At 39.3% G+C, this 14,392-nt stretch overlaps 1 long non-coding RNA gene across 1 annotated transcript in view; it reads left to right on the top strand.

Annotated features, from left to right (window-relative positions):
• Positions 1-8,849, top strand: part of LOC135421329 (uncharacterized) — a 74,892-nt gene extending 66,043 nt beyond the window's left edge. The window contains exon 3 of the long non-coding RNA XR_010433964.1: positions 8,368-8,849. This is a non-coding gene — a long non-coding RNA (uncharacterized LOC135421329). The remainder of the gene's footprint in view (positions 1-8,367) is intronic.
• The last annotated feature ends 5,543 nt before the right edge of the window (positions 8,850-14,392 follow it).

Raw genomic sequence — 14,392 nt, forward strand, 5'->3', positions numbered from 1 at the left:
AGCAGCTATCACAAGTATTGAGGCCATGTTGATGAGAACACAGCTGCGTTGGGCAGGGCACGTCTCAAGGATGAAGGACCACCGCCTCCCTAAGATCTTGCTTTACGGTGAACTTGCCACTGGCTGCCACATGAGAGGAACCCCGAAGAGAAGATACAAGGACTCCCTGAAACAACATCTCAGCCTTGGCCATATTGATCACCATAACTGGTCCACTCTGGCCTCAAATCGGGAGGCCTGGAGACACACCATCTATAACGCAGCTGTCTCCTTTGAGAACACACGCAGGATCACCCTCGAGGAAAAAAGGCAACGCAGAAAGAACTGTGTCTTGCAGAATGCACCATCTAAGGAGTCTTTCTGCTGTGCCTTTTGCAATCGGATATGTCTGTCTCGTATTGGCCTCATAAGCCACCAGTGTGCCTGTAGCAAATGTGGATAGAGCCTTCCCAAATCTTCGTTCGCGAAGCCTAGCCATGATTTCTATATGTAATATGTTTGCTATACTAGACATATGTAATTTAATCATATGATTAGCTCAGTTGGTTAGAGCATGGTGCTAATAACACCAAGGTTGCAGGTTTGATCCCTGTATCAGCCATTCCCTTTAGAGTTGGACTTGGTGATCCTTGTGGGTCCCTTCCAACTCAGAATATTCCATGATTCTGTATCAGGGGTGGAAGATCTGGTCTTTAGTTCAAATATCTAGTGTTTCTCGAGATGTGTGAGGAGAGAGAAAATATTAAGCTAAGTATTTTTGATGTAAGGTTTGGGTTTTTTCCATACCAAGCAGTGTGAATGTGCTTGAAAGCAAAATTTCTGAGGGAAGATAAATACTTGATATGTGCTGATATGAGCCTGTAATGGAAACTCTTAATTCCTTAATATACGTCCTTCTTCTCTGTTCCTTATTACATGCTGCATTGTGCAAAGCATCAATTCAACTACATTTCAGTAAATTTCTACTTAACCATTTCTTAGGTGTTATGAATTCAAAAATTTGCTTTCTTTCCAGGAGATGTTCTCCAGTTCAAAACTGCTTCATTGTTACTTAAACTACTTGCCTAAAATATATTAAAATTAAATCTAGGTTTGTTTGTTCGTTTTTTTTTTTTTTTTCAAATTCTTTCAAGAAGAATGTTTGAGTATTAATATCTTTGGGGGTTATGTTTGGCTTTCTGGCAAATTCTTTTAATTTGTATTCTGCTATTAATTAAAAAACATGAAAACCAGTACTGTTTTGGAGATGTTTCTTAACGCTAAACAAATATTTGAAAAGAGTTAATAAATTATTAATTCATGCTTAAATGCGTGATAACTTAAACAATGGTTGCTGTTAAAGGTCTGTGTCTCAGGTCTTGCTTATAGCGTGATTTACAAATGTATATTTACATTGCTTGTCAGTGGTCTGTCCTTCCTGATATTGTGGCTGTAATGAGTAGGCAGGTCATCTACTACAGCTATACCAATTATTTAAAAACATGTCATCTGTGTAAGGAGAGACTCTTTAACTACCAAGTTTTAGTAATTGTTCCTGTTCAATACTGGATCTTCCATCCTCACCATAATAATATATTCAGTAACCCAAGTCTGTGGGAGAGAAAAAGAGTAGAAGATGAAAACTCCAAAACTACAGAAGAAAAAGCAGCCTTAAAATCTTAGCTTAGCCAGGAAGGCTGGGAAGACTGAGAAGCCTGGCTGTGGAACTACCAAAATTGGTCTATGCTTGGAAATTAAAAACTTCAATATCTGTTGTTGATCCATTTCATACCCAACCCTCTGGACCTTCCTTTCTTAGGCATGTCTGATAATGTTGGGCTATGATAGTCATTGCTGTGCATTCCTTTTTGTATTCACTGTCTCTCTTGAAATAGCACATCCAAAGTCTGAGGGGCAGAACCTGTGGCCATTATAGTCCTCACTATGGGTCCTTTCTCTGAGAAGACCCCAGTTCAAGAGCCCGCCTTCCCAGATGAGCCCAAGTGTTGTATCATCTGAAGCATCAGCAGATGCACAGTGTACATAGATAGAAGGATCATATTCAGCCTGCTCTCCAAATTCACTTTGCACAAACTCTTTACTTGAAAAAATCTGCAGAAGGAATTTTCTCCAAAAAAAACCCCCAACAAACCCAGATTTGGGGTGCATATAAGTAGTAGAAAAATGTAAATGCACAGACTTTAATAGTTGCATTGGAAACTAAAGTTTAGAAGCTCTAAGTGGCCATTGTGTGTAAACAAATACTGGGATTCAGGTTAACTTTAGGCATTTAACTTCAGGACTCATGTAAGAAGGCTCATTGACCTGACCTCCCTCCAAAGAAAGTGAACTGAGACAAAATTAGATGAGTCTGGACCTACCAGATCTATTCGGTCAATCTATGCTGACCTATTCAACTTGAAAATATCCTGATCGCTGGACTGTTAATATTTCTGAAATTGTTCTGCTGATAATGTTTTTTCTTCCTCATCAGCCATAGAGAAAAGCAAGACCTTTGTCAGAGAAGCTTTCTGATTATTTTCCTTCTTTTTTGTCCTCTGCTCAGCAAATAGAGTGGAGACTGTAGATGGTATTTTTTTTCAGAAGTGTGCTTTCAAAATGATGATACATGGTTTAATTTTACTATTATGCAAGTCTCATTGAATCCCAGGGAGATTAGTCAGGGTAGGGAACTGCAGGACAATAAATTCTTGCAGGATCAGGGGCTGTCTCTGTTCTTTAGTCTGAAGTGTTGTCACTACATTGTGTGTTACTGATGATTGGTCTGTCTCAAAAGTTTTTCTTTCTCCTACTTTTTGTGTATCATGCTTCTATGCAAGAACTATTGCTGTGCTTTTCTCTGTTAATGCATGGGAGTTTAGGACATTAAGTTCTGCTGTACTAAATGCTTTAACCAAGCAAATCTGTATTCTGATCATGGCTCACATTGGTCAATTAAGCCTTGCTGCTGGGCCCAAGCAAGCAGTTCAATTCAAACTTAGCAGGCTTTCCTGGGTATGTGGTTTCCTATGTGTTCTTTCATGGTTTCCCTGTCAGTGCTATGTTGCAAGTTCTCCTCCTCTACCTGCTGGGCTAACTATATCGTTCATGAATGACTGTCGTTGGCTTTCTTGGTCTTTGGCATGTATTGTTTATCTACACGTTGTGTCTTTCTCAATGAAGAAAGACATGATCAGATGGTTTCTAAAGAGGGTAAATATTGCAAATGCCAGTAGGCAATTGATATCAAATGATGATAATCAGCAGGCTGGGAGGTAAAAAGACTGATTTCTTTTGGGCACAGTGATATCACATATTACAGCAGTAATAAGATTTTGGGTTTTACAATGAATAATCTTAGTTTGAAATTCATGCCCTCTCTAAATCGGCTGTGTCTAGCTGCAGATTTACTGCATCAACTCAAATCATAGTAATAAGAATGCAGGTTCTTTGTTTATTTACTTGTACTTTTAAGGGGCGAAATACCTTAGGCAACAATTAGTTCAGAACTCTTGGATTTAGATGACTTTGTGGTTGGTTGGTTTGGGTTTTTCTTAGTAGATTAGTTTTGGAATATGCTTCCCATACTATTAGTGGTACTGTATCTATCGTATATATGGTACAATTATTGAAATGTCCTATAGATAAAACAGAATAATTTCACAGAGCCTGGAAAGCAGTAATTGTTTATGCAGACAAATTGCCAGCTAAGAAGAATTTCTTATGAGTATTTTCAATTTTTAATGTCATGTAAATTATTCCTACATGAACATAAACAGGAAAGCAGGCTATGATTTTCAGACCCTTTTGAGTAACATTTGTTCACATTTTTTTCATTCATTCTGCATTTTTATTGTACCACCAATAACTGTTTCCCTCCCTCTACCACCCTATTCATCCATTAATGACCTCATTGCGTTGCTGCGAAATACACTTATCGCTGGGATTCATTATTCTGTCATGGTAAGGCTATTTTTAGCCCAGACTCCAGCTGGCAACTGAGAAGAAACATAGGAAAGGAAATTGCCTCAGGTGCTATTAGTGCTATCTAGTTGCCTGTAGTGTCTACAGTTTAATGTGAAATGTCCTGGAGTGCATGGCTCCAAAATTAATTTTTTGTTATTCCTTTAGCCTAAGAAGCTAAAAAGCAATATTCCGGTCTGGGAGAAAAAATAAGATAAAATAAAAAATTGAAATGAATACATGTCTTTGAGGGAGAGCACTTCAAAGCTGATCAATGAGGGCAGCTAGAAAAGTATATAGCAGCCAGAGTTGTGATGAAGTTTTTTACTTTTGCATCGTTCACCTTGAGCCTTAGCTGTGCTGGGCAGAAGCTCACCTCATGTTGGCATCTCCACATGGCTGGCAGGTGCATATCTAGAAATTTGTGCTTGGGAGTGACAGATAAATATTACATTTTTGCTTTTGCGCAGTACACAAATTTGGGGGGTTTAAGGATTTACCTGAAAAAAAGACTCCTTTGGATGTTTGCCTGCTGGTTTCACTGAGTTGCTAGTAATTTTAATGTGGTGTCCTACGTGTGGAAAGGAATTTGGAGTAATTTTCCAACTTGTCTCTCTAGACGTAAGGTTTCAAACGGGACCATTTGCCACACTATTTTCCTGACAAAAGATTTCAAAAGATACTCTTTGAGTAGAAAACTTGAGAAGAAAGTGAAACTAGCTGCTCTGTGCCTAGCAGCCTTGCCTTGGAGAATGGGAGTTTAAGGCAACAGTCCAACTCACAATGCACAGATTTATGCATTAAAATTTACTGATTTTGATAGAGGAGCCAAATGAGTGTGAAACACAAACTACACTGGAGAGATCTCCCTTGGATTTAGGCAAATATTTTGGAGTGTGGACAATCTGTCATTGCTCCAGCAGGTAGCCTGGCTCACTACAGTCCAGGGTTTTTTTCTAATTCTATACATTGATAAAAAGTTTGATAAAATTGATTTTGAGACAAATTCAAGAAGTAGTTAATTTTCCCCACATCAATCTGTGATGTATAGTACCTCTGTAAAATACTCATTTAAAAAATCATTATTTTACTACAGTCGAAATACCCTTTATGAAAGCATGCATTAAATGGAAAATACATGCATTAGAAGCCTTTATAGTAAGATTGTGCATATCAAAAATAAGTCCTCTTTTAACACCAGTAGAGCTGAAGGGGTAACAACCCCATCCTGGTCGTCCTCAACACCAGACTGAGATGGTGAGAGGTCCTCTTGAAAACCCACAACACTGCAGTAAGCCTTCATGGAAATTAGCTGTTTGATTCCAGATGAAATTCGCCTCTAGATCTTTTTATTTAGCATAAACAGCTATTGTGCTTCTGTGATCCACATGATTAACTTGATAGATGCGGCTACAACCTGTCATGGGAGTGACGTGCCTCTGGGAAGAAAACTTTATACCAATATAATAAGATTTCAAGGCGTAGTGTTTAATAAAGGAGAAAGATAAGCTTTTACGAAATGCAACTTCATACTGCTGAAAGGCATGGCACCCAAGAAATTAAAAAGTATAGCTACTGTTGGGGGGGAAGGAAAAGGGAACAGCAAGTTGTTTCTGAAAATTTTGATAGCAATGGGGTCCAATTGTAATGGCCATTGCCAACACTTGTATGTTTAGTTGAGTTAAATAGAACTCCATGCTTGGCCTCAGGCATCGTTACTTCCAAATTACTCTAAAATGACTATAATATTCTCCATTATATCCTTAATTAAGCATCACAGGACAAAGAAGCTTTGCAAACAAAGAACATTTCTGTGTGAATTATTTTGAGGAGGGAATTGTTGTGCATGGCATCTTATCATTGTTCTGCTAAAGCACGATGGAAAAAAACCCTTTCATTATTTTTGTAATATGTTTAATCAAATTATGTGTTATGAACCTGTGACTGGATAATGGCTTGACAGTGACTTTTGAACACTAAGGCAATAAGGAAAATAACGAAGTTTAAGAAGATAAATATAAAGCAACCACTATATGTATAAACCTATTATCATTGTTCTAGGGATACTAAATAATTGGATTTAAACAATTGACAATAAGTATTGCTGAACAAACAGTCTGTTTCTGGATTTTAAAGCTACTAGAAATCTCATTTACCAGCAATTGAAGAGGGGCAAAAAAGAATCTTAAAATTTAGAGCATTTAAGAATCACAAAATATTAACTCAGAAAAGAAAACATGAATTAACATGCTGAATAGAAATATTCTGACTGGCTTGGAAAATAATCCTTTTTCTTCAGACACATCCCAATTAATATCTACAAAAATATGTTCATTTCCAAGTAGCTAAAATGCCACTATATTCTCTGTGCTCTTAGAAAGTTCTCCTACAAACGATACTAGCTGCACTTCTGCATCTACATGTATTTGGGTGGTGTCCATGGCAGTAACACCTAGACACACTAGCTGAGTTGGTTCCTTGGTGTGTAAGACAAGAGGCTAAACCCAAAAAGTGAGGCAGCTTGTGCTGAAGAGCTCATGGAATAATGGGACTAGAGAGGCAAGGGACTGAGAAACATATATGAATGCGAGAGAAAGTACAAAGGAAAAGAGGAAACAACAGCAGTTCCTGAACCTGGAATGGATGGAACTCATGTGAAAATGGAAAAAACTTCTCACTTTGTAACTGTGATCATGTGGTCCAAAGGACCCCTAACATAGGAGCTTTTAGGATATTTCTGAAATTACCCAGGAGCTAGCTAAAGAAATAGAGGCTGCTAAAAAACCACTGGAAATTCAGCAAACCCCACAGCAATTCCTATTTCATTTAGAGTTCAAATATTTTTTAGAAACTTAAATAGGAGGGAGAAAAACAGCTGCATAGTGCTTCAGGGATTATATGCTAGTCATTAAGAAAACATCCAATGGTCTTTGCTAATTCAGAGAAGAGATACATTATTGAAAAAATGTGACCAAAAAAAGCAATTGCAGTTAATAGACAGTTATGTTTAACTGTTAAATTTCAACTAGATGAGCAGAATATTACTGATCAAACCCCAACATTTTAGAGGAGTTTCTTTTTCTCAAGGAGTGTTAGAGCTGCTTTACACTATTTCTTTGGTTTAAAGCAGATGAATTGAGATATTTGAAGACTGTGTTTCAGTCTTCACTTGAGGTGAAGGCTGTGTGGCCTTGGGGCACAGCTGGCGAAAGGGGTTATGGGTGAGGGGTACCTGTATTCATCCCAGGCTGCAGAACAACTTTGGGGCTCTTCTAAGAGCTTATGTGAAAGGAAAAACTATCTGGTTTAATTAATGAAAACTGTGGAACAGTTTAAGCTATATGTATATATATTACAAAGTCCAGACTGTTTGCAAATACTGAGATGAAAGTAACAATACAAGAACAATTTTCACTGACTATAACTTCCTATTTTGATCCAAGAATTATACTAGAAACAGTCATAGCTCATTGATGCTTTTACAATAGCACCGTTGGATTTTTTCTGAAACTGTCTTAATTTTCACTAACTTTGATAAACCTATGGATACTCAAAAATATAGTTTCCTAGGTATTGAGTGACACTTGATGACAAGAAAAGAGGAAAGGTCTTATTGGTGTCTAAATAAGGGTCATAAAACCGTTATGCCTGCCACCCACAAGCAAAGTCCAAATCTGATCATAACATGATATATTGATGCCTAATTGTCAGCTGAGGGATGTAGCAACATAGGGATTAGAGGACATGGAGTAGGGAAAGGTGGAAATGGCAGTGTAGCCATGGAGCAGGAGACACGGAAGACAGGTTTGAACTGTTAAGCTAAGTATGGAGCAGCACTGCAAATGTATGGCACAAACCTGTAAGAAAATGAGCATTGTTAATTTCAACGTGTGTAGAATAACTTATTCTGCATCACATTTCTAGCGTTAGTAGCTGGCATCTTTATGACAAAGGAGGTCTTTCACACTGTGATGATCTCTAATTTATATTATGTTGGTTAGCTCTGACTGGACTTGTGTGTCATGTTTTGTTTTTTCTGTCCCAAAACAGAGGAAAATAACTCTTTCACTGTTTGCGAGCTTATTGCAGCATGAGCTTCCTGTGGTGCCTGCTAAAATGCATCCCAATTGAGTTTTCTCCATTGTTTGCTTAAAATGATTAGCAAGCAGGTTTAAGAATTAATATATTTGCTGGCATCACTGAGAAAAACGAATGCAACATGCAGTTCAAATAAACTCCTCTCTCATTTCAGTGACTGCTTTGTGCATGCATATTTTTTCCAAATATTTAGGGTGCTTAATGTAGCTATTGTGATTGTTTAATTTCATCACTTATCAGTTTGTATAGTATGTTAATGTTTCAGAAAACTAGTAACATCACAAAGAATAAATTTTTTTTCCTCCTCTATTTTTCATTTTCTTCCAGTTGATTGAAAAGCTCCTGTATGTGAATCTGCCTGGTTCTTCCTCATTGCAGCAAACATCAAATGAGTAAAACCATTGTCAGTTTTTCTTTGCTGGCATTTCCAGCATTTCCTTTCTTTCCCCTGTTCTGAATGATATCCTGCGATGTATTAACTGAATTTTTAATATCTAATTATTTCCTTTAAAAAGTTGTTCACAACAACCTGCTTTGATTTTGGAATTTATTTAGGCCATTATATTTGAGGACAGGCTAGGATTGAAGGGTCGTAATTGAGCAAAAGTCATGTTGCAAACAGATCTGCTCATTTCAAATAATTTTCAGTACACTTAGGTGTAATTTAGAAGTCTTCTCCCCTTAATAAACCCTCTGCTTTTTTTGGCTTTTTTATTTTGTCTTTTTTTATCTTACTATTGCGTTTCAAATTGCCTGAATTGAAATGGTGATGCAGCATTTACTGAAGGGGCGGAATTTTTGTTTTGGAGTTGTGGTGGTTTTTCGTAGTGACTGGGGGGGGGGGGTGGAGGTGCTACAGGGGTGGTTTCTATTAGAAGCTGCTAGAAGCTTCCCCTCTCTGGTGGAGCCAATGCCAGCCGGCTTCGGGACTTCCTGCTGCTGGCCAAGGCCAAGCCAATTAGAAGTAATAGTAACGCCTCTGTGATAACATATTTAAGAACAAAAGATTGTTGTGCAGAAGAAATTCCAGCCAGGGGAGAGTGGAGGGAGAACATGGGAATAACAAGGTAGAAACCAAGATCAGTGCAGAAGGAGGGGCAGGAGGTGCTCCAGGCGCGGGAGCTGTGGCCCCTGCAGCCCGTGGTGCAGACCATGGTGAAGCAGCTGTGCCCCTGCAGCCCATGGAGGACCATCGGGGTGCAGAGACCCACCTGCAGCCCATGGAGGAGCCCATGCTGGAGCAGGCAGATGCATGAAAAAAGCTGTGACCCCATGGGAGGCCCAGGATGGAGCAGGGTCCTGCTGGAGACCTGCGGCCTGTGGAGAGGGAAGCCCACGCTGGAGCAGGCTTTTTCCGGGTAGGACTTGCGGCCCCTGTGGGGGACCGATGTTGGTATAGCTCATCCATGAAGCACTGCACTCCACAGAGAAGTGACCTACGGGACAGCAGTTTGGGAAGAGCTGCCGTCAGAGGGATGGACTCACTCTGGAGAGGTCCATCAAGGACTGTCTCCCGCATGAGGGACCCCATGGGAGCAGGGAAGGATTCCTCTCTCTGAGCAGCGGCAGAAACAAAACTGACTGTAACCCCCATTCCTCATCCCCCTGCACTGCTGAGAGGGAGGAGGGAGAACATGGAAGGAAGGAGGGGTGGGGGGAAGGTGTTTTTAAGACTGTTTTATTTCTCACTCTTTGGCTTTTATATCTCACTCTTTGGCTTCAGTATTAAATATAAGTGTGATCCCCACTTTGAGTCTTGTTTTGCCTGTGAAGGTAATCAGTCACTGACCTCTCCCAGCGCTTATCTCTACTCATGAATTCTTAGCTGTTTTTTTTCTCTCCTCTGTCCAATTGCAAAGGGGAGTGAGAGAGTGGCTTTAGTGGGTACCTGGTATCTGGCCAGGAGAAACCCACTACAGGAGTTGATTTTTTTTTTAATTTAATCAAGATTATAATATTTGAAAGTACTACCAAAAAATGATTTGAAAAAATACCTACTCCCATAATATTAAATTTTGCAAATCTTTTTGATGAGCGAGGGTACTTATTGTTGTATGCGACTGTGGGATGAGGAGAACTGTCATATCAGTGCCTAATGTACTGAATAATGGGCCTTCTACAGAAAGTGCATTTGCTTTGTTCCTGTAGTGACAGATGCAAGGAATTAATTGCTCTTAGCAAGAAATGTTCATTGAAGATAAGGCCTGAAATGAACACTGACACACAACTGTGAAACGCCCTGAAACTGTTTCTTGGTGACAAATTACTGCTGAGGTATATAGACCCTTCCACAAAAGTGACACCTATTGAATTTATTAGACAGATTATACAGAGAGGACTGAATCATTTTTTGTCCTGTTTGTAGAGCTGACATTTACCAGCTTCTCCTAATGAATTGGATATAGGCTACTGAAAACAAAAGTCAGATGGTTATGAAATCTCTTGCGCTGCCTGCCATGGATCATGCAGCCACCGACAGTGTTTGTGCAGTAGCATTTTTTTTTGTGTGGAGGTGGACAGACCCTGAGTTTCAGGCTTAGGTAATTCATCTTTTCCTGGGAAACTGTGCAAGAGTTACAATCAGAGCTGTGAAGCCTCAGCGAATATAGTGAGGCATGCAAACAGTTTGCACATTGCACAAGCTAAGGCTGGATGTGCTGACTAGCTTGCCCCAAAGGAGGAACCTGAAGTGCTGAAAATCATGCAGTGGAGCTAGCATCAAAAATCAAATTTCCCAATGAAGGAGCCAATGCAGTCAGTGAGGTGTAAGCCCGCATTTCAAAGTCAGCTTTTTGTAGAGGAATATATGCTGCAGTAAATTTATTTTGTGGGTGTTTATCTTTGGAGACTTTTGTTAAAATGCTGTATTTGGTCACCAGTCAGCCTGAATGTGGGCTAATCTTAAATTCTGTCCCTTATTTACACATAGCCAGAGAAGATTTTACATGGCATTTCTTATCAGTACTTTGCAAAATAAATTAATATAATGAACTGCAGTTTACAGAGAGGGAAACCAAGATGCAGGAAAGTGATTGAGGTAATAATTTCCCCCACTCCCCAACTTGACAGAATCAGCAACAAAAGCAAATCTGTTGATCACAACCCTGTATTGCTTTCTACAGTCCAGTTTACACAGCTACGGGTAATTTTAGTGCTGTTACTTTGGGGTTTGAGTCCAGGTTGCTGTAGCATAGGGAGCAAAGGCTGTATCTCCTGTATCAGCAGGTCATCAGTCACTCAAGAATTTAGGAGCATGGCAGGCCATGTGGCTCAGTGTGCAAAGGCACCGGTTCACTGAGTTGGTATGTATTTAATTGTGTACTTAAAATGCAAGTGAACAAGCTTGTAATTAAAAGGCTTTGTTATAATTTGCAAAAGCAGAACCATAGGGAATTTCCCTGTTGCACCTCCATCCAAATTATTATCAACGATCTCTTACAAGGTAAACAGAGAAGTAATCCTTCCTCAAGGTATTCTGGAGGAGAGGAGAATGAAATGTCCTTCAGCAGCTTAGGATCAAAGCATCCATGAGACAGCTTCTCAAAAATAGTCCGTTGTACTGAACATTTACTGTAGGTGAGCGTTGCATGACATGGCTCATGGTAGTTGTTTCACAAGGGTTAAGTCAACCCTTGCCCAGAATGCTGTAGAAACCCAATGCACTGCTTTGATCCTGCTCTCCTCCCTGTTTTGCTGGATGACAATAAATGGCTGACTTTGTCCCAAGGGTAGGCATGGAGAGAGATACAGTGAAAAAAACATTATGAAGAAGTATTAAACAGTACTTTATTTCTTTGTACCTACCACAGACTTCTTAATGAGTTCTCCACAAATGTGTAAATGTAGAAAGCCTATCTGAGTAGCAGATTCCAGATCTGTTTAGTCTGATGTATGTGAAGACAACCCCAGGCTATCCTGTTTCTGTAGTAAAATGTTAAAAGGAATTCTCCATCGTGTTAGCCAAAAAACCCCAAAACCCACAACTCTCATCCCTGTTTTATTGTCCCCAATCCTTCCTCCTTTAACATAGGAATCAGCTAGACATTTGACTCTGCCAGTCATTTCTGTTTTTGCCTACTCTGAAATGTCATCTGCATCAGGGTGTGGCAGAAGCCTTTCTTCATTCAGCTTAAAAACCTTCTCAATACCAGATCCGTCTGCCTCAGAGGACCTACGGTGCTACAATGAGGCTGGCTGATGCAGTTTGTACCATTGCACTTGAGCAAGACTGTGCATGTACAATGAAATGTGAAAAAGAAAATTTCAGCCTAGCAACATCAGCCTTTAAGTGCTTTGAATCTTGGGAAAGACTGTTTTGATATTCTGCTCTATGTGTAATTTTAGTATTTTTTTCTCCCCAGTGATTTAAATTAATTTGAATCAAATCATTAGGCACCAGACTGGTACTGAACATAATGACTCATCCCTAAATTAATATTGTCTATCCTGAACAACTCCTGTCTAAATGACTGGAAGATTCATGTTCCTCACAAAGTCAGCTACATTCAAATGAGTTCTGCAACAGTTCGTTAGATAATGATGTAATTTATAAGTCTGGGTCAGCAAATGTTTTCCTACTTTGACTCAAAATGGACAGTGTGAGTAACTAAACAGGTGTTCTGTAAAAAAAAGAATAACAGGTAGAGCTTGATTTGGGACAAAACACAGCATACGGTACTGCAGATTTCCAGTTCCAAACTCACTTTTTCCTTGTATAGTGTGGCATTATATAATAAACCTGTCTGCCTTTCAGTAAATTCTGTCTTATAAATGATGTACTTGACACCAACACTTGAAAGGGGCAGTGCTAAAGGGATCTGTTAGTATGAAGAATAAATGCACATAATTAGTCTGAGTTCAGTGGTATGTGAAACCTCTGTATAACCGAAGTCAGTCATTCCAGATGTTTGCTATGTGTTGGACCTCTTGCCTCCCTACATCACTGTGCCATTTGTGTTGTATTTCAGTCACAAGAGGAGAGATTGGCAACAGCACAGCAAGAACCTCCCAGAAATGCTTGACTGTGGCTACAGAGCCCACATGCTAAATGGTCTGCAAGTTCTGCGAGCAAATCCTCCCGAAGGAGGATTTAAATAGTATAGCCTCAGTGAAACAAAGGGAGAATTATTATTAACTTGTTTTGCTTCATTTTAATTGTTTGGTGGTTGTTGAGTTTTGGTGGGGTTTTTTTTTAGTGATTATCAACTTTGGACAGTGACTATTTTTATGTATTGCCAAGCCTGCCAGTAAATGAACCTCTTTCCTGTACACCTGTGTTGACAGGGTATGGCATTTCAGATTTAAGTAATCTTGGCCTCCTTAGGGGAGAATCTGTCAGTTGTTCTCTGTAATGAATGATGGGTTTATGGTATGAGGCATTGCCTGTAGTATTAGCGGCAAAGAAAGCATGACTGTCCTAGATTGTATAGTGCTGGCTTCTAGTTATGGTAGCTGCAGTAATGAATGACTAAACGATATGGGTTGACAACTGCTCTGCTTTATAAAATATGGCACTATTTCTGCTTAATTTCTGTGTTTCCATGAACAGCAAGAACTTCCTATCTTCCTCCCACAAATAAGAGAGAAGAAATGGTGATGGAAAAAGAAATAACATAATTATTTCCTTCTCTCTTTCCTTTGCTGGCATAAGGCGATTACCTAGCTATTGAATCCTTGAGCAAAAGTCTCTTTCAAAGCAATCTTGTGGTGAATTTATATGACCAGCCTTGCTGGCATCAGTTACTTTTGTAACCTGAATATGCTGGATGCAGCACATTTATTACATTGTGTTGTTGAGTTCAGAGGAAGTGAAGGAATAATGCTAAAAATGAGTGACTGAGCTGACGGAAATGACATTTGAGATGGCAGTCTGGAGGGGTTTGGAATATTTCAAGTATAATGGATGTGAATTATACTGATATCAGCAGATTTGATATCTAGAAGCCAGTTTACTAAAACTCTTATCGAGTTGCGTCTCTGTAGCTTCTGGGTTGTTGGTGATCGCTCAGTCCCCAGGGCATCTAGGAATGGGCTTATGGACAGCTTTTCATCTGTCTGCTCTTCTCTAACTGCTCACCATCAGTCGTCCTATCTTGCTGCCACCTTTTTCAGGATATTGAAACACAGAAATTTCTTACCATACCAAGGCATAGTCCTGGGGCTATTAGTAACAGTTACTTTTATAATAGATGGAATCTAAAAGATCCTAAATCCTTCAAAAGTATTCAAAGCCATTTTTACACTTTTGATTCTACTTTTTCCTAAAATTTCTTCATTTCCTCCTCGTGTCTGGGCTAAAACGCTCTCTGGGATGGGTCTTGTGGTTTGGTTTTTTTCATAGATCAAATGTATT

The sequence above is a fragment of the Pseudopipra pipra genome, chromosome 1 (genome assembly GCF_036250125.1).
Source record: "Pseudopipra pipra isolate bDixPip1 chromosome 1, bDixPip1.hap1, whole genome shotgun sequence".
NCBI lineage: Eukaryota > Metazoa > Chordata > Aves > Passeriformes > Pipridae > Pseudopipra > Pseudopipra pipra.